Below are 26386 nucleotides of genomic sequence, written 5' to 3' on the forward strand. Positions count from 1 at the left end.
CAGTGGGTCAGGAACACGTTTCAGCTCAAATAAACGAGAGCGCGTAGGCACCAACTGATGCACCACTTGAAGCCATTCAACCTGTAGGTATGAAGGTAATACCGGGGCAAAGATATTAGCCCATACCTGTGACCACGTAGTCTGAGGATATCGGTGAGGAATTCGGAGAATAATCTGATCGTTAGGCAACGAGAGAAGGAAGTTATACAAAGTGCGAGAATTGTATCCCGTAGGGCAGAGAACCACACCACTGTATGTCCAATAACGTATTAGTGAAGTAATGTACGTCGGACAACAATCAGCAAAGTTAATAAACGGGGGGCTCACAGGGAATTCATAACTAGGCCAAAAACATCTTATCCATTGCTGTGTGAAGGATTCGTTAATAGCAACTGCAGCGTAGAAATCGAGCATAAACAGAGTTTGACATTTCAATCTGAGATGTACTAGACCCAACCCTCCCTGTGAACGGGGAAGATAGAGTCCTGCACGTGGAATACGAAAATAGAAGCCACGCCATATATTCCATAGGAATAAGGAGTCAAACCGCTTAGCGAACAATTCCGGTAAGGGGAAAATTCGAGCCCGGTACCACAGCTTGGGTGCAATGTAAATATTGATAAAGTGAATACGATGAATTAAATGAAGGCGACGGAAACGCTGTGAAACCAAAAGCTGCCGAATTTGTAACAACAACGGGGACCAAATCTCCTCGAAAAGGGGAGTAGGTTGTGACGTAAACGGGATACCTAAGATCTTCAAGGAAGTGACGTGAGGTACACACGGCACCCCGGGCTCGTTAGCAGGTAAATGAAAACCATTGAACTGTAATAGGTTAGTTTTCTGTACATTATACTGTAATCCGGAACAAAGTGCAAAACGTTGCAACACTGCAAAAACCCGCGCCATAAGAACAGGATCCACTCCGGTGATGGTGACGTCATCCGCATACCCGAATTTATTTTGACTCAAGAAACGGGAGGGTCCAGGGGGGTGCAGGGTGGCCAACTGTCGAAGTAAAGGATCTAATGCGAGTGCAAAAAGTATCGTTGACAAAGAACATCCTTGTCTTAATCCACGTTTCAGCGGAATAAGAGGGGACAGGTGTCCGTTAATCTGTATACGGAAATTGGCCGTGGTATATAAATTGTTAATGATTGTGCGGAAGGCTAAAGGAAACCTCCAGGCTTCCACCACCTGCAACAAAAAACTGTGATCCAAACTGTCGTACGCTTTTTCTAAATCTACAGCTAATGCACCCGCAGGCACCTGCCGCAAATGAAAATAAGCAAAAATATCGCGCAAAGAACGAAGAGTATATGAAAGGTTATGCGTAGCATGGAGTGCTGCCTGATAAGGACTAATGTAGTGACGGATGATTGGTCGAAGTCGGGCTGTAAGCACTTTAGTGAACAACTTAAGATCGACGGGCAATAAAGAAATAGGTCGATAGTCCTGAACATAATGCGCTGTGCGGGATTTCGGAATGAGGACTAAGATAGCGGTATTACGACCCACTGCTTCGCCTTGTAACCAAGCATTGAATAAAGCGGTAATAGAGGGACTGAGGTGAGACCAATACTGTTTATAAAACTGGATATTTAATCCGTCTTCTCCGGGGGCACTACTGCCCTTTGCCCGCCTGAGGACTGCGAAAATTTCCTCCGCACTAATGGGAGTGATCAATGTCTGACACTCGTCATTCGTGAGATGGTGAGATAACGTGGACAAAAACTCCGGGGCATATGAGTAGTCTATGGGACGCGCACGTGCAAAGTCTGTATAGTAGCGCGTGAACTCTTGTAAAATCTGCGAACAATTAGTAGTAGTAGTGCCATCTCCCAGAATGAGAGAATGAATGGCGGTGGAACGCCGTTGTCGCAAAATCCAATCAACATGATAAATAGTTATAGTCTCCTCCGGAAAGCGATGATAAAAGTCTTCCGACAAACACGCACTAATCGACGTGTGGGAGTAAATAGTTTTTAATCGGTGTTTGATACCGTTAATACAAGCCAGGTTCTCCAGAGAAGGCGGAGCATTCCAAAATTCACAGAGAGCTTGATATAAAAATTCATGTAAATGGTGGTCGTCTTCCCTCGCGACCCGTCCTTGCCATTGAAAAAAACTGCGTAATTTAGGTTTACAATATAAATTCCACCAAGAAATAACAGAGGGGTAGTACCGCTGCATGCTGCACCAATAAGGTAAGCGACGCGAGAATTCCTCTACAACCTGCGGGCGAGACATGATGTCATTATGAATCTTCCAATAGGAAGGGCCCCGGGCCGGTGGTAGCAAGAAAGGCATTTTAAAGGCTACTTCAATCGAGGCATGATCGGACAGCGCCACAGGAATTGTATTTTGTTGTATCACCGCAGTGCATAAACTCTCTGAAATGTAAGCGCGGTCGATTCTACTCTTCGTCGTAGTAGTGCAGTGGGTGAACACATGCTTAGAGTTTGACACAACTAAAGCGTCTTTTAACTTTAGGACACGAATAAGCTCTGACAAAGTAGGACAAGGCGTGGTAGGCGTCAGAGAATCTCGGGGATCTACAATTGCATTGAAATCTCCGGCAATTATACAATGAGGAATTCCCGGAGGAAGTAAAGAAGGAATGGTAGTTGCATAAAACTCGTTCCTCTCTTTTGTACGTGTAAAGCCAGAATGACCATATAATGCTATAAAACAAATGTTCTGAATATAACAACGTATAGCCCTTCCTTCGGGGGCTAACACCACACGATCATAACTCAGACCCTTTCGCACCAAAATCGCAACCCCAGTCTCTTGGTCGCGGTTAATAATAACTTGATAATTGGTAAGAAAATCCAAAGATGTAAGCAGAGAACTTATTTCTTGTAGAAAACACACGTCTGGTCGGCGGCTTTCGATGAACTGTTTTAGAAGGGCCTTATTATGATCGGAACTGATTCTATGAATATTGAGTGATATTAACTTAAATGAATTTACTGGTAACATTATAAAAGCACTCAAAAAGAAAACTATAACAAAAAGAAAAAAGTACTTACAAAGGTGAAAGGAATTCTTTCCCATGAACACTAGTAAAGTGACGCATTTTGAGACGAATAGAAAACAAACCGAGTGAACTTTCCTGTACGAACACAAAAACTAACACTGCCAAATACCTCATAACACACAATGCGTACGAAGCCCTGGAAAGCAGGTGTGAAGGTCAATAGCGAAGAGTAAACACACCACGCCTCAGGGCAATTCTGAGTCAGATATTGCCCGATGTTGTGATCGTAATTCGAGTGGCTCAGCTTGGTCTATCCCTCGTGTAACATCAAGGGCACACTGTTCCTTCTTTCGTGTAGACGTTCGAGTAACTTTCCTTCTTTTTTGTTGTGAAGAAAAATCAGCTTGCACAGAAGTAACAGTATGCTCAGCTGAAAACGGGACATTATTGTCTTGCACTTCAGACGAAGAACCAGACTGAACTGTTAACACTTCCTGCTCCGACGGACGAGTCGAGTCAAGTTCCATGACATCCACAGGCGTATTCTGTAAAGGCGGGGGTCGCAGTTTCACTTCAGAATCTTCCATAACTAGAACATTATTTGTTAGAGATGAATTCACTTGGGGGGTTCGTACTAACACTGGAAACTCGGTGGTATCAGTCAATGAAGGCAAGCCTGAGGAACTCTGAGCAGGGGCCCGGGGGGCAGGGACAGAGAGCGAAGGCGGGCCAGAAGAGGAAAAAGAGCGATGCACTTTGCCAATCTCCGTCATGTGTAGAGACGTCTGTTCAGGGGCGGCCGTAGTTGGTTTTGCGTTCTTCAAAGGACACGTGGCTATCGTGTGAAAATTGCTCTGACATCTGAAACAAGTAATAGGCTGCCCTTCATAAGACACACTCACCTTACAACCGTGCACTATGATACGGGATGGTATATGCTTATGTATTTCCATATGAACAATACGTACGCCACTGTCTATGCCAGGGGGAAAAGGGGCACTCCATAATTGTGGTTCCACTTTGCGCACTTTACCATAACTTTTGAAATGATCTTCTAGGAATGATAACGGTAATTCAAGAGGAAAGTCATATATACGCACCAACCGAATGGGGTCATCAGCGGGGACTATCCTTACTGTGCTTGTTTCCCCAGACACATGCGTGAATTCTACAGACGAAGGAGCTGTTGCTGCGAAATGTTCATAGGCTTGTAAATCTTTAAACTTAATATATATGCTATATGATTCCGCATGTAACTGGAGCGCACAAATGTTGTCGAAGATACGAGGAAACTTATTTTCCAACCACTGATATACTTGACTAACATTAGGTTTTACATGTCTATATCTTCGGTCAAATATTAATTGAAATTGTAGGTCCTTCTTATATTCCATACTACTACAAGCTATTAAACTGCAAAACAGTGTACACACAGGGTGAGAATTCACCGAGCACACTAAAGCACAAACTTGTGGAAGAAGCACGAGTCTTTTCAACTAACGTATGAGTAGCGATATCAGGCACTCTAATGGGACCAACACTACTCACGATGTGAACAGCTCGAGACGACGAGCTCAACTGAGCCACCGCGCCCCCTTAAAAATTCGTTATGTTTGCAGGCGTATGATGTGCGAGGCCGTAGACCGAGCAAATGTGTGGGCTGGGGGGAAAGCCCCCATGTACTCGCACTGAAATTCGGTATGTCTCGGGATACCGGAATGTTATTACATACAATTTGATATTTGAACTGAGATTCGGTATGGTTGTAGGTTTACGAGGTACGAGGTCATAGGCCGATCAAATGAGATATCAGAGGGTCTAAGGGCAAATTCCCAGACATTTCTTTTTAAATTGATTAGAGGCTTTAGTGGTGCGAGGCCCTAGTAACGGGGGTCTAGTGGCGAAGCCCCCAACTAGCCGAGGTCTATTAAGTACATAAATGTATTTGCGTAATGACTGGAAATTGCATGTATGCCTGTGGACAAAATTGCATAAGTAGCCACGAGAAATGACAATCCTTTAAGATAAAAATTTTAAAAAGCTACCAAAATGTACTCTTGCATGAATTGTATATTATGTTTGCGCAGGGCCGAATCCAGAACGGACTCCTGGAGGGGGCGGATGGATTCTTAGGGGGCGGTTGGGGATGCTAGCAGTGAAAAATTACTTACATGATCTGAAATTGCCACAAATTACTACTAAAGTACACTGTTAATGGTGGCGCTGGGTAGAGGCGAACGACTTTTCGCCCTCCCCCTGCATCCGCCTATGTGTTTACGTGAATGATATAGCTCCCTATACAACCTATGCAGAGGTAATAGTAGTGGATTACTAATTACAAAGATACGTGTTACTGCTCGAGGCTCCATATGGTATTTTGTATACACATACAGTACATTAATACATTGATTTTGATACATTAATTGCCATTTAGAACTTCATCTCTACTACAATTCTTAATTCTAACTGGAGTGGTACGGTCACAGAGAAACGTATTTTTAAAGAAAGAAAAAAATCTCATCAAGAGCAAGAAAAGGAAGTTGCTCCTTAATTTGATTTGATCTATATTTTATGGGCTGTTCTATTAGCAATGGCCTAGCCCATCACGACTAGGAAATGGCCTCATTCAGTGACCACAATAACTCAGAAAGAATTAGAAAAGTAAGCAGCCTGAGTCTAATGAAGAAGCTTGGGCTTGAGACTAAGGTTTCATCCCAGCATTTGACTAGTGTTACAGAAAACAAAGGACAAATTTCCATCAGGACGACCGCTTTAAAAAAGATTTACTACCTTTTCGGTCAAGTATTTCTACTAGAATCGAATCTGACAATGAGATTGCTCTCACCTAAGTCGACAGTTTTACTCAATCAAATTTGGAGTAATTGTGACATATTAAGGCACGAAAACCAAATATCAACAGAATGAAGAGAACGCAAGGCTGTCACACGATCAGATACCAAAAGTGTCTTAAAATCTTATTTTAAGCATAGGAATGAAAATCACTTTGTCAATAATTTCGAAAATTTTGCTGATTCGGAACACCCGAATTTTCTGACACGGGGTTTCGAATCCGGATCGAAGATCCGGTTTTTCAGGTCTGGATCCAAGATCCGTTTTTTCGGATCCGGATCCAAGATCCGAAATTTCGGATCCGGATTCAAGATCCGAAATCTCGGATCCGGACCCAAGTGGATCCGGATATCCGGATCCAAAAATATCCGGAACTGGCCATCCCTACTCCACACTTCTGTTTTGTTTATGTCGATACGACTATAAGTTTGTGGTGAATATTTGGCAGTTACAGGTCTTGCAATGCATAAAAGGGTTTTTCATATAAATTACATTCAATTTTACGTCCTAATAACTTATATACAGCAGGTTGAATTTGTGAAATGATTGGGGTTGGAGTGATCGTAAATATTTTCATAGTTAGGAGCCTGGATATGTAAACCCGCTTAGTTTGGGGATTTACTTGTGTGAAATTTGGTACATGCATTGTTATTATTATTAAGATGTTGTGAAAAGTTATGAGATCTTAAATACTTTTTCCTATTACATTCTTATGTAGGGTTCGCGCTGCAAGCTTTCTGAACGCGACAACGCAGCACAACACCGTTGCCACACTTCCAGTTACACTATGCTGTTTCTTCATATAAGCGCGGGGAATTTAAAGGCTGGGCTGCAACATGGCTCTCTGCTTAACGCATAGAATATGTTCGAATAAACTTTTTATTTAAAAAATAAATACTCTACCAACTAAACCCTTTTTATTAAAAGTTTCAAATATATAGAACACTAGAGTTCCAAATTTTCGAACTGTGTTTTGTACGTTTTTCTATCTACCACGGTAAAGGAGATCATAGCGTCATACATTTGTTTTAATTACCCAAACAGTTCAAGTGATGAAAATTGAACTTTTCAGAACTTACAGTTAATGGATGCATCTACATATCGTACAGAAAAAAAAAAAACATTTTAAATGATCTCGTTTTCGAGATATACTCCTATGAATATTGATTTATCAAAAAAGTACTATAAAATACGTACTTTTTCATTAATTTCTATTTTTTTCTTATTACACAGTACAAAGAAAATTTTTGTGTCTTAAGTATTGAAAAGACAACATTCTAACAATTCTAACGAGGTACGACAATGCAAAATAAGTCTTGTGTGAACGTCAGGGCAGCACCGCGAATTCAGGGACCTATCTTTATGAAATGGATAGTAGAGGATAGACGGAAGTTTTTCACTTTCGAAGGGCGACTTACTTTTTGAGCCTCATTTTATCACCTTTCACTTTTATTTTCCTTTGGACTTCGGCCTTAGGCTACCTCATTACGATTGCAGACTCTGGCAACAGCAATGGACATATGAATCTTGGCAGACACTTGGGCTTACCAGATGTATGTTCTTTATGCAACCTGCACACGTCGAACAATCCATGAGTCATTTAACATATCTCGAACCATCAAACGACTCCACGCAATCCGCGAAATTCATCCGTTTTGATCACAAATAACATCAATGAACATTGATGTCGATCAACGACAAAATATAGGCGCACCTTCTACGGTGCCTCCAACTATCTCTTCACACCACTCGCCTCAATCTCCTCTTTTTCATTTCATTCTTATTAATTTTGATGCTAAGTCCACAAACCCTAAAATTATTTTTCTACAAGTCGTTAAGTATGTTCTTTTGGTGCGGGATACTTTAGTTCAAATCGTTAAAATCAAAAATGGCTATATCCTGAAATCTAACGACCCAAATGTAGGTATCACAAGTTTATAATAAAGGTTCTTACGAAATTCTGGCAAGAACACTAATCTTATAAAACTCACGGACAAGCGACTGAAATAACAGCCACCTCCTAGAAAACTACCGTTTCAGTCGGTTGTCATTAGAGATGTCTCCCTTGATCTAACGGATGCAGAAATTCAAGAGGAATTAACACAAGAAGGGATTTCAGTGGATAAATGCGTTCGAATCAACAATAATAATGGTACTAAATATATGCCCAAATTCTATCGCAGTGGCAAGATACTATCGACTATCTTCTTATATTTGGTACACCTCTCTATAACAAAATCTATCACGTCGAAACATCGGGCACTCAGGCTTGTCTACCAATTTACTGCGTAAAATGCCAGTTATAAAATGACCAAGCTACGACCAACTGCCGTAATCAACCTAAATGTGGTTAGTTACTGCTCCGGGATTCATTACTTCAAAATATGCCCCAACTTACAAGGACTACCTAAATGCAACACATGTAGTAGTGGGCTTCATCCTACCTATAGCTATCGCTCTAAGGTTAAACCTGCATCTAAGGCTGAGCATCTGGAACTAACTGTCCCATTCAAAACAACAGAAAAAACTACTCCACCTATTCAATCAATATCACCTCCTCTAATAGTTGAAGATTTCATACATTATATTCCTTTTCAGCGAGCTCATATTATTCAACATATCATTTCCGTCGCCAAATCATTTCTCACATTAATCTCCATGTAACTTATTCTAATAATAATGTTAATTTTAACATTGGATCACTGTAAACCGTTAATAAAACCGCCTTCTTCATAATAGGGATTAGTTTTCTATCTGTCAATGTTCGATTCTTTTCGCAACACGAACTGTTACTTGAAACTTTGTTATTAGAACATATTAGTGCTTTTGCTCTAAATTAAACCGCCTTAAAACCGAGCATGTTCGGTCGTATTCATGGATATCAACCAGCACGTTGCAAGTTTCAAGATCACGCTGCTAGCGTCCAATAGGGAATTACAATAGTCTATTTTACAAAATATTCAGTTGGAGCATATACTCCACAAATTTTAGATACTCTTCCGGAACATCTATTAGTCAACGTATACTTTCCGTCGATCTTCATCAATTTCAGTACAATCTACATTAGACCACGTCAACCTATACCATTCAAATATTTCCGATACATAGCTACTAACTTTCGAAATATAATCATGGCGGACATTGATACACACATTCGTACTGATCACAAGAAAACAGATTTTCAGGAGCACTTAACTAACAATCTTCAGCTCCATCTTCATGCTCTTCATGTACGCACCTGACCTATCAGTCAGACTACACTAGATGTTATCATAACCTTCATAAATTTCTTTAATGTCTGTCAATTAAAAGTTATAGGCTCCATTGGTAGTGATCACCATCCAGTTAAATTAACATTAACTCGAGGACAATCTTCGTCCTGTATTCGCATCTCGTCGATTACCGAAGTATGATAAGGCGAATTGGCGTCATTTCCGAGAACACCTGAAACAATCGCTTTCTAGCATAACGCTTTCAACTACCAAAATCGAACTTGCTTCCTGTCTTACTGCTATTACTACGGCAATTTAAGCCAGTGCTCAGCACCACATCCCAACGCAGCAAGTGTATCCCCCAAAAATCCACCTTTCCACAGACATATGTTACACTCATACAAAAAGCCCAACAATATCTTCGGGAATTATTGTCAATTCGGCAATGATGCATGTTTTGTCAACATCGCCAATGCCAACGAGGTATTCATAACTACCTTGTTGTATATAAACGCTGTAACTGGATCAAAACTTGTAACACTTATCCGAGGAAGCGCATTCTTCTCGGTACTGGAAGCGATTTAATCAACTTTCTCGCAAGAACAACAGAGTAACCTACTTGTTAGTTGCAGATGGCATTCCTCTATTCTCCGCCGAAGAGAAAACAAACTTTAAACTTTTCACGCGCTATCTAAGGCTAATCTAATCTTTCATTACAAATAGCATTGCGTATGTTGCAGTTGGTACTGTACTCTCCTGGCCTATATTTAAGCATACTGGAGTGCCTCAGGGGTCGGTACTCAGCCCATTACTATATATTCTTCATGCTTCGTTCATTCCTTCACTACCACGTAATGTTTTCACTTTCTAATATACTGACGACACAGCTTTCATTGTACTTGGCAACACTTTCCATTAAATCAATGTTGTTCTACAAACAACTGATATAATTTCATCAAGTGGTGCAAGAGATGGCATTTAACTATAAACAATGTTAAAATACAAGTACTGATTTTCTACCGTCTAACAGACATTCCAGAATCTACCGAAACCCGACACTCTTACGAGTGACGGTTGATGGGTATATTGGGCGTCGTCTGTGATTCCAAATTGACTTGGAGTGCACAGTTGCAAACTAAGGCAAATATTATATTAAATCTTTTATGTCTTTCACAGGCAAGGATCCTCAAAGCCGATATCTACTCTATATTTATAAGATATTCCTCCGTCTTATCGTCACTTTTGGCATACCGGCTAGTGCGATGCTTCTGCTTTCTTCTGCGAAAAACTTTCCATATTGGAGCGTCATGCTACATGGCTAGTCCACTGACTTAAAATTCCATATCCTACGTGGCTCACGTATATATGCAGTACTCATAAAGCTAAGCTTTAGTGAGTTTAATGTTGTTTTGCTGTAATACATTGTGCTAAAAAAAAAAAAAATAGTTATGATGTTTCGCACTCGAAGATATACACTTCTTTGTACAGTCCGCAGCAAAAAAAAAAAAAAAAAAAAAAAACCTGCAACATGAGCATGTAAGTTTATTGTGAAACTACATCTAACAGCCCAAGGAATCAACATAACGTCAAAGTGGCACGAATCACGCCACGATAAACTTCGGCGTCCTCCCCTGTACACTTATTTTGGAGCAAAAGCCTTTGACGTTTCACAATAAACTTACATGCTCATGTTGCAAGTTTTTTGCTGCGGACTGTACCTAGATACTTTTAAATGGAAACTTCGAATGTAATTTTGTTAAATATCAATTTTTATGAAAATGACTAGCTACGATTCCACAACTTAAATTAGTTTTAAAAAAATAATAAAACGAAAGAAATAGTGTGCATGCTAATTATTCACTGAACTGATTAATAAATGTTTCAATTTACTATTTCGCTTTTTATATTTACGTAATTTAAAAACGGCGGTTAATACGTAGTTGAACTTAGCAATTTGTTTTGTTTTGTTTTGCCCTGATTACGAAATAATAAGATTGAATATAAGTAGAGTTAACATCCTCAAATAGCCAATAATTCTCAGAATAGGAAGGTTGTCAGAACGCAATATTTCGAAAAGAATACAGATTTTAAAACTGTAATTGGCTTAACCTTTCTTCTATATAAGGCAATGTAGAATACTCGCCTTCCAGAAGACGCAGTAGAATCCTTGGTTTGATTGCGTTTACTTGTATAACTACTAATGTTTTTCCAGTCTGTCGTATGTGTTTAATATGACCTTTTTCCCATACTTCCTCTGTTGGTGTATATACATTAATGCACGCAAACAAAAACATTAAGTAACTAATAACATTAAAAAAAAAAAAAACTTTTGCCCATTACTAGTTCGATTCCATTTTGTAGCATTGTTTGTAAGTGACTTATCAGCAATATCACGTAAGTAACACTAAAGTTCCTACTATGAGTGCTTGATATTGAGAAAACATGTCTGCAAAATGTCTGTATATCATGCTATAAAAATGTATAGATCTAACTTTTTCTATATTTCACCTAAATGCATTTATCGAGAATGGAACCAAATTGCGGTTGATAATACCTTGTAAAGGTCACTGAGTAATGGATTTCTATGCTATCAAGATAGAATCTCGTCTTCTAAAACAGCATGCGTGAGTAATAAACAAAACAAAACAAAACAAACAAACAAAACGAAGAAGGAGAGAAGGCTGTGGTGGCTTATTGGTCAAGCGTTTACATCTGGTGCGTGGGGTCCCTAATTCGATCCTATTTCTCACCAAGTGAACATCGCAGTGGATGAACACTGTGTGGGTGAATTTCTTCGGGGTTCTCCTGTTTCTTACCACTTTTTCATTCTATCATTTCATTTCGCTCATTACTGTCTCCCTTAGCCTTGAAGTATATTCGAAAGACGCTGAACAAAAAAAAAAAAAAAAAAAAAAAAAAAAAAAAAAAAAAAAAAAAACTGATGAAGAAAAGAAAGGAGATATTTTTTGATTGTTATGTTACGCTTTAATAATGTGATACACTGATTAATTATATCTTACTTCCGATGTGTTAAACGGAAATTGAATGTACAACGATTACGTTTATGTGTAGTTAGTTATAAGCAACAAGGACTATGGTTCGATACCTTATGATGACAAATCTTGTGATCAGACTTGTTTAAACTTGTTTTACTTACGCTGTTAAAGATATAATAAGTGAGGAGGCCATAAATGATCGAAGTGTTTTTTTTTTTAATTTCTGTAAAATGAATGAGAAGTATTAAGGAAATACGAAGTTAACAAAAATAGTTTAATTTATTGAAATAACTATCATAATAAGTATTAGAGATTATTCATTTTATTCGAACTGGGACTGCAATATTTAATTATACAGTGTGTTTCAAAACAACACCGAGAACGTTTGGGAAGTGATTCTTGACACAAAGATAAGACAAAAAATATACCTGGGTGCACAACTGCTTCCTTTCGGAGTTATACGCCGCCGAAAACATGAAAAAATAAACTTTAAAGGTCCATAACTTCAAAAGTATGGAATTTACCGTAGTCAGGTCGAGACTTCACTTAGAACTACAGTAATATGTGCACTATCCAAAAATACATGCTCCAGAATCCTAAGGTACTCACGCAATAACTTTTATAAAGAGAGTTTGGCTACGGACATATAATTTGAAATACTCACCAACTATCTCTTAAAAAATTGTTGCAGAAGTACTGCAGGATTCTGAATCTTGGATATTGTCGTACGTTGATTTGAAACACACACATATATATACTGTAGCATATATATAGTATGCTACATATATATATACTGTAGCATACTCCTATATATATACTGTAGCATTATTTATCTTACAAGAATTGAAGAAACTTTCCAAATAAGATGTGCTCCAGTTGCTGAATTCTTGCTGCGGATCTCCATATTTTATGGATCAAATTTTACGGGTGCTTAATCAAGGAAATAAGGTTCTGATTAAGCGGCGTCGTCACACAGAAAATGGAAATGTCACTCAAATAATAGCTGTTAGTACTGGGAACGGACGACGCGCCATTAAGGTCACGTAAATGAATAGAGAAATATTTTAGATTAATCGGAGAGAGATGGTTTAGGTAGGGTACTTATGGACTTTCCATTGCCTCTGCTAGGTTCCTTGTTGTCCTCTATGCTGGCTGCAACCGACGAAAATCCAGTTCTCTGACGGGCATACAGAACTCAAATATCTGAACTAGTGTTGTGAAGGCCTGGAACTGGATTCCCAAATTTTTGGTAAAAAAAAAAAAAAAAAAAAAAAAAAAAAAAAAAACAGTATTATACCGTTTTTTCCCGAGCTTGGAAAAAACCGGAAAATTTGGGAAAAATTAAAATTTTCGAATATTTTACTACATTATGCTTTCAAAATGAAATATATTATATATTTACTAGTTTACAGTTAATATCATCGAGTGCTTATATTTCTTGTATTAGAATAGGGAAAATTTGTGACAACAAAAATATGTGCGCCTCTCCTTTAATGTTAGCACCGTGATAGAATGGAGTTATGGCTACAAAAGATACTAAAATAAAATTAATTAAAATAGATGCATTTAAATTATCTTAAGCAATCTTATGAAGTTAACGCTTTATAGAAGGGAAGTGTTAAAATAATGGGGCCAGAATCATTTTAGTTAATACCGGTATGTTAAAATCAAATATATATTTTATGGAGATACGTATCTTACTTGTGCTGTGTAAAATTTCCGGAAATTTTGAACCCATTAAAAATCTTTCGAAAATATCGAAAAAAAAAAAAAACTGGAAAATATAATTTAAAAACTATTTCTTCACCTGATGTTAATCTTATTTGCTGTAACATGTCTGCAGCGTATATACAACGTATTTCGCTAGCAGGTAAAGAACTTAAAGCAACAGGTTTTAATTTTATTTTTTAGTTTTCTGATTTCTGGTAAAAATCGCTCTTTATTATTTGTATATTTTTCGAACAACTCAGAAAGAGAGATGATCTTATTTACACATACATATACACCGCGCAAGTGTAAATTTGAGCAGCGAGAAATATATTAAAGAATTTAACACGTGAAACTTCCGTTCGTTATTATTAGGGCCCGGATTTTTATGTGCTAAAAACTGTAAAATATTTATTTTTATGTGCTAAAAAGTGAAAAAATATTTGCTAAAACCTAAAAAAATATTTAGCAGAAAATAACAAAGAAAAATATGGGAAAACGATCAACGTAAGAAACATAAATACCAATAGCTCCTATTTATCAGATATCGAAATTCCATAGGCATTGCAGTGAATAACTATCGCTCTTTCCAAATTGTATATCGTAAAGGATGCCTATTGTCATGGAATAATGCCTTATATTGAGAAAAAAGAACGTTCTACATTACACAATGTTAACCTCGAGTATTTGAAAAGGGGCATATCACGAATATTCACACCATCAACTTCACTTGTGTTTTGGACTTCTAGTATTTGATATTTTACATACGGTTTTTTGCCAATGTTTTTCTCAAACAAACCCTTAATTTTTTTCTCTACGACTTTAGCCTTCGAAGCAGAAAGAATATTCAGCTTTATTTCAACGCATTGTACTTCTTTAACCGAAGTGCTCAATAAATCTCCCGTAGTTTCTTGTTTCTATTTAGAGTGAGTCAGGAAACCGAAACTGGCAAATATAAAAGCCAAGTTCAAATTTCAAGCCATTGTCACTAAATTTTGGTCAATTTCAATGGATGAAGCATCGTCTGAATGTTACTACAGATACAAATGCTTCAACATTCTCCGCATAATATACTACTGCATTAAACCAGGTACCCCACCGCATGATTATAGGTGTTGGAGGAAGTAAAAGATCGGGATTTGTTTCTATACTTGGTTTTGTATGTAAGGCATTAACGTCAAATGTCTAGACTGAAACCCAATAATGTTACGAAGGAAAGAGACGTTTGCAACCAAGAAGCTTCTGGTAAAAGAGCAACAATTAGGGTGGGATTTTGAAGCCGGACTGAAGTCCTAGCATCAATACGACTGACAAATCACGTGGTGGTGAATACACTGAAAACGCACTGCAACGAAATCCTTCTCCTTCTTTAATAATATAAAATATAATGCTGTGCCACGGCCTTCTCTATGGTACATATATAGAAGGCTGTTGCTGCGCCTATGATTACCTCCCCTTCACCTACGGTCACCCATCGTCTCCTCAGTTTTGGCTTTAAAGTACAAAGCGCTCCTTTACAAGCTCTTTGTTTGGCACAAGTTATCCCAGCGCTGATAAATAATCAGAATTTAAGACGACGCTGTTTTTGCAGGTGGGAAATAGCTTGTAAATATAATGGATCGATTTATGTATCCTATTTCTTTTTCGATGTTAATTTCTTTCGAGAGAAAGGAAAACAATTCGTTGTGAAATTTAGAATAAAATAACGAAAAATTATTAAAAATATGTATTTATTACAAAAATACCCAAAATATTTATTTACATAACTGTTTTTTTTTAGAAAATATGTATTTTTATGTAATATAAAATTTGTAATTTACACTTGTAAATTCTTAATTGGGATAATAAACTTTGTTTTGGGCTTTACGTGTTTAAAAAAAATACATGTTTTTACATACAAATCCGGGCCTTAGTTATTATTAAATACTAGCAAAATACACGTTCTTTGCACGGGGAGAATACATTTCATTTTGGACAACTTAAAGGGCACCAAAACTGTCACCAATGAACTGACCCCAAAAACTATGAATTCGATACTAGTATCAGTCATTTTCAATTACTTTTACATGTCACCCTCCCCCTTTAGGAGTATTAATGGGGACTAAATTTGAACTTAAAGGGCATCGGGAGTGTCAATGTTCATCTCAACGACCCCAAAAACTATGGATTCGACACTAATATCGGTCATTTTCCATCATATATATATATTCCTTCCTTGCCACCAATTTACGGCGCTGAATTTGGATTTAAACGGCATCAGAAGTTGTGACAATCACTTGCACACACTTGATTAACTAGTCATGTATTTAGATTAAAATAAATATTAAAATTCAGTTAATCTTGAAATTCAAGAAACATCTTTTATTTTGTTTCATTTCTTCTGCAAAGCGAATCCTTTATTTTTCGCAGGTAGAGAATTTTCTTTGTAGTTCAGAAAAAAAAAGAGAAATATTAAGACGGCAGACGCGTTCAAAGACCACCCACCATAGCGCCTCGCGACTCATCGCTAATGGACTGCCATTGTTAGTGGAGCCAGAATTTCTGAGGACATAAGAATAGGAATCTCGTGAATCTCACACAGCAGACAGCCAGGAACCAAAAATGTTTATCTTGCATCTTGGCAAGTGCATATGAAGTTCACCAAAATCACGTACTAGCAAGAAAACGACGCTAGAAAGTCAAGCCACGCCACTAACCGAATTTTTGAAAAATGTTGTCACGGACCCACGACAGCGAATCAGAACCAAAAATTCAAAATTGACAAAGAGAAGAAGGAAGCGTCTATTTTTTAAAAAGAAAACTTTGGAAAACGCCTTAGCGGAAGAGGAGAACACTCCAAGATCGTCTTTCGTATCGAGAACATCTATAGTACGTCAAATCATACTCCGGAACGAACATATACTTTTTAAAAAGTATTTTATACGATAAACATGGCAGGCTAAAACCGGGTTAGCTGCCGGCTCAATGCCCACACTTCGTCCATAACTACGGTCGTTATCGATATTTCTCTTGTAAATATTTTATACGTTATTACGATCATCTCATTATTATTACGATTAAATTATGACGCTTCATTTTATTACGTGAACTAATTGATTTTGGTGACTGTGAAATGCTTGCGTCAGAAAAGTTTGGCACTATGCTATAAGTGAAAAAGGAATAGGCAAAAGTTTGTGGTGCTGTCGTGCGTGATAAAAACTGTGTTATTTTAATGAAGATTTACGTGCCAATAGATAAACACTTGCAAGTACTCATATCGCTGCATTCCAACACCATGAAAATAGAGAGGGACATAGAGACGAGTTCGAAGCCCGTCAACTTTGACAGATACCCTACCAGAAGGAGAGATAGACGCTCCAAGGAGACGAGGACTTCGAGCCAGACGAGGACTTCTTTTCCGGGATTGGAACCCAGGAAACTGAGCGGGAGACGCTACCACAAGACTTGGAAATGGACACCAAGAACCACTGTGGTACTCAGGAAAGTAAAGTGCAGTTTTCATATAAAGTGTGGATATATAAGCGGAGGAGAAAAGTCTTCATAAGGTAGGATGAACAGTTTTAATATTTTCTTTATTGAGAAAAACAGAAGCCAGTTTCCAGGGATTCGTGATCTTCTCCATACCTACATTTTTTCTAAAAACTTCTGGACATTGTTTATCTACACGGAATTATCCGTAAATTTTAAGAACATTATTTTTCTTAAAAGATATAGAGAAATCACCTAATGCCTTGATTGCATTTCTAAAATTAATTTATTTTGGCTTAGGAATTATTAATTCGATTCTTGATTTATTACAATGAATTTTTTATTATTTTATTGGTGAGATCCGCATACCTGAGTTAAATATTTAATCGTGCATTTATTTGAAATCGTCATTTGTAAATATTAACATACTGGAAGGTGTCATTACCATCATTAATATGTAACTCAATATTTATCAATGTCAAGTGTGAGTAATTTTATTATATATATATATATATATATATATATATATATATATATATATATATATATATATATGCGTGTAAGATGTCTGCATATAGTATAACTTCAATCTTGATAAAATTTTAATCTAACGTAAAAATATAGTTGTTCAAATTCTAATTTTTGTGTTGGGTGTGCTAAGGAAATTGATGCTAAAGCATCAAGTAAGCTCGATATCATTTTATTGTAAATCGTGAATTACTATAATTATTATTAAAAGTAACCATTGCTAAGGAATTTCCAAAGTCTTACTATTTCAAGCAAGTTGTATACAAATAAGTGTATATATCTTCTTCTTGCGTAATATATTAATAATTCCGTAAATAATGTAAACAGGTTAAGACACTGGAGTAAAATTGTTTTCAGAGGTACCTATCTGAGCAACGAGCGCAGATGGGGTCCATAGCTATGGAGAAGCATTTTTTTTAAAAGAAGGAATCGTTGAGATAATTAAAAGTGTCGACATTATTATTTTTTTTAAATCACGTGGCCAATAATAGTATTTTATTGGTTGTGCATCATATTTGAGTATAATATTTGTGCGTAGTTAGTTTTTGTGTGATAATTTTTATTTCATTGCATTTTTTTTCTATTTATATAGTATGTGTATAAAGCTGTGTATTGATTGTGTAAAGGAAATCATGAATCTTTTAAGATTAAAGGTAACATACACTCACAAGAGTTAATTAGAGACAAGTGAACTAATTTTTCGTTAAACCATTCTATCACTTCTTACATAATATATTTCCTATATGTCTTGCGAGCAACCAAAATTATTATTTCTTTCATCCATCAATCCGATTATTGAACTTATTTCCTTTTCTTTTCTTCTTGAAAAAGATGTCAATTATTATAAGTGACTTACATAATAACTGTTTATGTTTAGGGGGAAAACAAACAATCGCATAACAAGTAAGGGTGCTCATTAATATTCAGTTTAATAGAAATTTTCTTCTGTAAAACTACGTTAACAGTAATTATAAAGTTTGGAATGTTGTCAATTCAATAAGCAGTATTAAACTGTTACTATTTTTTTTAATTGAATAACTTAAACATTGTGTTCTTCAGCTAAAAATGTCTTTAGAGTAATCAGAACACTGTCACAACAGTCGAAAATCAGATTCATTCTCAGCAAATTCGATTCATTAGTTTCATCGCTTTCACATGTAATTTGAATTAGCTTTCTTGTTTATTTTTGTAGAAAATGATCTTATTTCTCGTTAAATTTATTAAAAGTCTATTTAATGTTAGGACAAAAGCATTTCTGTGATTATCATTTCTAAAATATACTTGTTTCTTTAACCTGTACTTGCAAACCTAAAAGAAGTTACGTCAAATTGCTCTCTATTTGGAAGTCAAAGACGGTTACATTTACCATTAGAATTTTATTTTAAATTAACTCATTTCTTTTTTTTTTTTTTAACTTTCAATTTTATTTTTCTTGTTTGTTGCTTTTAAACGATTTCTGCTTTATCCAAACATTTTGGTGTTAAGTGTAGAGATATTGGATTTCCCTCATGTTGTTAGTATTCAGTATACAAACAAATCAAGATTTAATAATGATTTTTTATATTTTTTATTTTTCCTCTTTATTTTTTTTATTTATTTATTTTTTTTTGTGGATGATGAAAAACAGTCATAATTTGGAATAATAAAACAGTCAGCAAACATTTCAAAATTCTCTTTAGCAGACGATTCCTCATTCTTCATTCTTGGTAAATTTATGTAACTTATGTAACCTGATGTAACCGAAGTGTTCTGTAACTGTTGACAAATTATTAAATAAGTCGAGAATTCCATTTACCTTGCACCTTCCTGAATCCTTACAGGTGAGTACTTTGGATGTTTTCCGTAATTTCGACGGCCATCTTCCTACTTTGGTTGGTATAAAAACGTCCCAGGACCCGGAAGACGAGAGTAGCACACGAGAAGCGGAGAAGTACACGAGGAGCGAGTGTGAACAACAGCAGGAGAGATCTATTCCAAATCCCACGCCAGTTCGATACAGAGGCCAAAACATGGAGACGACCAGTCGACGCCCAGGAACTCAGGTACGGAACACGCATCCAAGGTCCTAATCGCCCTAACAACCTTCCTTTTCTTTCTTCATAAACTAAGACCCTCGACTCTCTTTTTTAAATATTTGTTCTTATTTATTTCTACCCACATGCCCTACAAACTAAAAACGCTGGTCGTCTTCTCAGATACCTCTCAATTCTACCAGTTAGCTATATTTCCCAAATTAACGATTATAGTTTCTTTTCTTTCTTCAAAACGACGACGAAAGCATTCCAACTGAATGCAAAAGCGTAAGATGATGGAGATGCTGATCTTTTTTCTCTCATCAGCGTAAGATGGTATCAATGCTGTTTTTTTTTTCAAATTTCTAAACCGTTTTCTCTTTCTTTTTAAGCCTTTTAGAATAGCCCCCACTTCCCCGCCACCAACCCTCTACGAAAGTAATTTTCTTCTCTTTTATCTTATAGTTTTGAACAACCTTCCCTATGCTATTCTATAATTACCTTTCTTTCTCTCTCCTTTTCGGAGAGTGGTGGAGCCCCAATACCTCTTGTGTATGTTTTGTGTGTTGTATTTAGTTTTTGAGTGTATGTATAACTTATTTAAAATCTTGACTTGTGCCCAATGGTTTTATTAGGTTGTATTATATGTTGCGAAGACTAGCGGACGAATTTTTGATACCTTTAGAGCATATTTTTAACTTAAGTGATACTGTCTATTTCGATCCCGCGGCCTGTTCGTTTCCTAAATCGACTAAATTCACACGTAATTATTTAGAGCAACTTAAAAAGAAGCTAGAATTTTCGGAATCGTTTTCGGATATTTCTCTTTAGACGTAACTGTTGGTGGTTCTAGTTCTAGTAGTATGGCTACAGGAGGAAACGATCCACCTCCGCCCATACACGGTACGATTGTGAAACCGGAGCCTTTTATGCCCGGTTAGGTGACGATGTAAACACGTACATCAGACGATATGAGACCATCGCTAGCATTCATGGGATGGTATGAGACGAAAATTGGTGCTGGGGAGCCTACTCCGTAGCTCCGCTGAAAACTGGTTTGCTGGCATAGAAAGAAAGCCAGAATTTGCCCAAATGACTTACGACCAGTTCAAGCAAGCTTTTATAAACGCTTTCAAGGACAATTTGGTGCCACAATTATCTGAAGCTCAGATGCGGGCCCGTGAACAAAATGAATCAGAATCCGTTCTAGAGTATGTTTATGCGAAGCAGGATTTAATTTTACGCGCAGACATGACTACCGATGAAAAGAAACAATTACAATTCATTGTGGAGGGACTTTTACCCGATTGCTTTAAAGTTGTAGTACGAAAAGAGTATAACATGGTCAGTGACCTTCTGAACGACCTAATTACCGAGGAAAGGACTAAACTGTTACTGAAGCGTAAGGAATTATAGGAATTCTTGAAAAAGAATTCTGCTGTTTTGCAGTCGTCTTTATTTTCTCCGGCTAGCATAGATGCTAATACTCAGAATAATGCTCAAGTAAGGGTTCAAAGTCAGATTACTGTTCAACCGTATCCTACACAGTCAGCATACTCTCAAAACCAGCAGACTCAACAGAACCAACCAGTAATCGACCCGTTGACTGACATACAGCAACAACTGTCAAAGTTGACGCTGCAGATTTCAGCCTTAGCTCCTTCAACAAATTGTGAAAGAAGCGATGATTCTCAATATAGGAAAAAGCAGTTTAATCAGCCGAAGAATGTAGGTCAGGATTACCAAGGAAAACGGAACGGTAATCAAAATAACAGAAGTCAAAATAATAATGCCAATACTAATAAAAAGTCTAGCAGTAATTTTGCGCTCTCTACTAATAGTAATTCTTCGCCAGGTCAGGGTTCGACTCCGGATAGAGGCCAAATTATTTGTTACAAATGCAAATTACCTAATCATATTGCGAGATATTGTCGTATGCCATCTTTAAACACGCAGACAGAGTAGATGATCGGGACGAATCTACTCAAGGTTGCGTTATAGTCCCTATAGTGTCCTTTAACGAATTGCCTCATGTGTCAGCTTTAATGAACGGGAAAGATGTAGAACTGATGATTGACAGCGGCAGCCAAATTAGTTCTCTGGGGGAAAATTTGGTCCCGGAAAATGTTAAACGTTTTCGTATTAATACTAGACTTCGGGGAGTAACAGGGAAGTCTATACAAGTTTCTGAGATAGCTTTACTAAAATTTAGGATTGGTAAAAAAAATGGTTTACTCATGTATTCAGAGTTATTCCAAATTTTGATTGTGGGCCTTTGATTGGTGCCGATTTTTTGGAAAAGCACAGGGCTGTTTTAGATTACAATGAGCAAACTTTAACCCTCTTTCGATCCAGATGCCCATTAAGATGCCTATCTATAAGCATGGATATTTTATACCAGGAATTATTATTTGGAATATCGTTATCACTTTTTTACTTATTTATTTGCTAAGAGGACATAGAATTTTCAATTTTATATGCTTTTGTAAAAAGTGTAGTGCGTCTACGGAATTTTCCTGGCAAGAATTGAGCTACTCTTTAGACGTTGTGCAAACCGTTATTGCAATTGTAAGTCAAATTTTGCTCTATAGAGCTATGAAAAGTTTAATGAAAACAATTGGTGATGATACGTCACTGCAGATGAAGCGTATTGAGAATAAATGTAACGAGAGGATTGAAGAAAGAGATCAAGAACCTGAAGTGATCCCAGAAAAGTTCACTACTTCGAACAGAAATGAGGATGCACATTCAGTGTCAGAATTGAGTTTACCTCCTCCTCCAGCAGAATTGATAGTTAGTGACGGAAGTTTTGGTACAGAGATTATGGTGCCGCCTTCTACCGTCTTGGAATTAAGGAATTCTAACGTGAAATCTTCGTACATTTCCAACTATATAGTGTATTCTTAAAAGTGGATACGGAAACTGAGATGTCGAGCAATTCACGCATTTCGTGAAACAGCATCTAGAAGAAGATATTAGAACGTATATACGCACGACCATATAAAATTGAGAATCATTACCGGAAATACCTATTTTTATCAATTTAGAGACCTTTTTTTCTTCCCCATCCACTATTTTATTTCCAACATAATTTTACTAACACAATCGAGTATTGGGCGATAAAACCCAATCCAACCTCTAGTTACCTTAAATTCCCAACCTAATCAGGAAATGGGTTAGGTTTATGTTGGAAATAATGAGCCCCCCGGCCCCTCTAAATTATGATATTGAGGAATTTGTATTTAAGATTACAATAGGAAATTGTTTAGACATTTTGGGCATTTGGTCAGATCATGAATATGAAGTACTTATACTAATACTAATTCTTTCTTTTACTTCTTTTTAATGATTTTCTATTGTCCCCATTTTACTGATGCCTCCTACCCACCTCTACTGAATTACTACGATCACCCTCACACTTTCACAGAAACCATCCTCCCAGTCCTCAAATAACGACACTTCCTTTATTTATCTTCCCTGAGTTTTTTTTTACGATACCTTGATATTCTTATCTGAGTTGCCAACCCTGTTTTTCACCGGAAGTAAGTCTTCGGATAATAACTTTACCGCGTTTCACCCTAAGTTTCCTTATTTTCAAATCTTCTCCACAATCCCACTATTCTGTAAAACTAACCCCCCGAGACGCCACTGGATCCACGCATGATACATCCACATTTAGATACCTTGACTTTGAAAACGCCTTTCAAAAGCCTAATAACAGTTATTTTAGTCAAATGTTACTTTCCCAATATCATTATCCCTTTTTGAACTCTCGTGCCCCCCCCCCCACCAAACAGCTATTATAACTTGTCATTCGTTTTGATTCTATCCTTCTGTTTATAAACAAACATCGGCCATTACTATACCGACAGTCTTTGCGAAAACTCCCATCCCTGCCTCATAGCGTCATGGCAGCCATCTTGGAAATTTTCATGTTTACATTTTCCCACGGCTTAGAAACTGTGTTATTTTGCCAAATTTTCGCTACAATTTCTATTTCTTTATATTACATCTATATTTTTCACTTTTTGCCCCTTCTGATACACACCCTTTCTTAATCTTCATCCTAGATACACATATACAGAGTCACATGTTTCTGATAACTTAAACCATTATTCCTTTTTTCCTTTGTTTTTTATTTAAAAAAAATATCTCCCCACAACCCCATTCCGTACCTCAATGCAGCACAACACCACTAAGAAGAAGAGGATCTATGGACATCAAGAGATATCAGTGCTCAGATTTGAACCTCACAATTTGCCCACCAACCGACGCAAGGAATGATACGTTGCTGAACGTTATTTTTTCTTTGTTCACACTCATTTTTTTATGCACGTAATACTCACCTTATCACACGTCAAGTAAGATTTTTGCTTCACGGAAAATAACTACTATAAATATATTATACTCATACATCTTCAAGAACGTTTACAGTTGATGTATTTCGTCACGCCCAGCGACATGGATGCAGCTTAGCCGATAACATCTGCCGTCTGGTGACAGCTATTTCAACTGCAATACGTCCTTTGCATATGGTAAACGACCAAGTTGGCCTAGATTATCTCGTAGCTGAAGCTGAGCTGAATCAGCATTCTACAGTTTCAAGTTCAATGTTATAAACAAGACCATGTGCTTCAGTTTATTTTGCTATGTATCTTAATGATTACGTCAATAATTTATACGGAAGAAAAGACAGGAACTATCCAAGACATTGAAAGATGATGCTTTCAAGATACATATAATTTACTTACATATTGACAAATTAACTCTTTCTTGTGTGTTTATTCTTCGCCTATGTTTACTAATGGTGAAATATTGATTGATTGATTGGTATAGTACTACATTTCATTATCTGTTAACGTGAGTGATTTAAGTGTTTCTTTTTTAGTGATGTGTGATTAATTATTGCTATTTTTTATATATATAGTATACATAAAGTTGATATAGTACAAAATATACAGTGCGTTCAATAAGTAATTGGACTTGAAACAACAGCCTTCCTTTTCTCGTCATTCAGTAATATTTGGTGGCAGAAATGTAGAGATATTGGATTTCCCTCATGTTATTTGTATTCAGTATACAAACAAATCAAGATTTAATAATAATTTTTTATTTTTATTTTTATTTTATTTCTCTTTATTTTTTGTGGATGATGAGAAACAGTCAGCAAACATTTCAAAATCCTCTTTAGCAGACGATTCCTCATTCTTCATTCTTGGTAAATTTATGTAACTTATGTAATCTGATGTAACCGAAGTGTTCTGTAACTGTTGGCAAATTATTAAATAAGTCAAGAATTCCATTTACCTTGCACCTTCCTGAATTCTTACACGTGCGTACTTTGGATGTTTTCCGTAATTTCGACGGCCATCTTCCTACTTTGGTTGGTATAAAAACGTCCCAGGACCCGGAAGATGAGAGTAGCACACGAGAAGCAGAGAAGTACACGAGGAGCGAATGTGAGCAACAGCAGGAGAGATCTATTCCAAATCCCACGCCAGTTCGATACAGAGGCCAAACCATGGAGACGACCAGTCGACGCCCAGGAACTGAGGTACGGAACACGCATCCAAGGTCCTAATCGCCCTAACAACCTTCCTTTTCTTTCTTCATAAACTAAGACCCTCGATTCTCTTTTTTAAATATTTGTTCTTATTTATTTCTACCCACATGCCCTACAAACTAAAAACGCTCGTCGTCTTCTCAGATACCTCTCAATTCTACCAGTGAGCTATATTTCCCAAATTAACTATTATAGTTTCTTTTCTTTCTTCAAAACGACGACGAAAGTATTCCAATCGAATGCAAAAGCGTAAGATAAGAGTGATAGTCAGTGTAGCCAACTCGAGGAAAAACTCCAATAGCGAAGAAAAATCTTTCTTTCAGCAATGCAGCTTGTGAGATTCAACCTTATTATATTTGGATACGCTTGGCAATTTATCTACGCACCTGTTTTCCTAGCGCCTTGGAGACACCGTTATGGGGAAAACAGGATCGATTAAATTTAAGTCATCATTCTTTTTAGATATAGGTACTAATATTTTTAAAACTCAGAATTATTAAAAACCCATATTTCAAACATGGAGAACTGAAGTTCGAGCCCCGTGGAGTCAACTTCACTTCTCCAAAACCGTCATTCATCACTCGTCGACACCATTCCCCTTTAAGTGGAATGTCAGGAATCATTTTTCTTACGCAGTATTGGACCAATCCGTGATATCATTAGTTATTCTTTATATTTAATATTAAATATGCAAATCAAAATTAAGGAAACGAATTCCAAAATCAGTACGTTTCAAATTTCTCTCTTAGGAAATTTGACGCCCGAACACGTAACGTTTGTTTATTCGTAATCTCACGTCGTAATACTATTTGGCGATCTGAACCAGAGACTTTTCTAAATTCTATTTACATTTACAAAATTTGGCGCAACCGGACTCGAACCCAAGCATCCCCTGCGTCTAACAAAGTGTTACTCTTCATCTTAGCCACCCCGAAAACTATGGATTCGACACTAATATCGGTCATTTTTGACCATATATTAATATATATTAATGCTTCCCCCTCAATAAATTTACGCGCTAAATTTGGATTTAATCGCCATCGGAAGTGTCATTGTTCATCTTAGCA

At 36.9% G+C, this 26386-nt stretch overlaps 2 protein-coding genes across 4 annotated transcripts in view; both read right to left on the reverse strand.

Annotated features, from left to right (window-relative positions):
- LOC145671871 (uncharacterized) overlaps positions 1-24258 on the reverse strand; it is a 123485-nt gene extending 99227 nt beyond the window's left edge. For 2 of the 3 annotated variants that reach the window (XM_081741100.1, XM_081741097.1), the window contains exon 1: positions 24103-24258. The gene's annotated coding sequence lies outside the window, so the exon portion shown is untranslated. The remainder of the gene's footprint in view (positions 1-24102) is intronic. The other variant, XM_081741099.1, reaches the window with a different exon arrangement.
- LOC145671122 (facilitated trehalose transporter Tret1-like) overlaps positions 1-26386 on the reverse strand; it is a 478763-nt gene that overhangs the window by 402758 nt on the left and 49619 nt on the right. The window lies entirely within an intron of this gene.

The sequence above is a fragment of the Thermobia domestica genome, chromosome 15, assembly GCF_964235325.1.
Source record: "Thermobia domestica chromosome 15, izTheDome1.hap1.1, whole genome shotgun sequence".
Classification (NCBI taxonomy): domain Eukaryota; kingdom Metazoa; phylum Arthropoda; class Insecta; order Zygentoma; family Lepismatidae; genus Thermobia; species Thermobia domestica.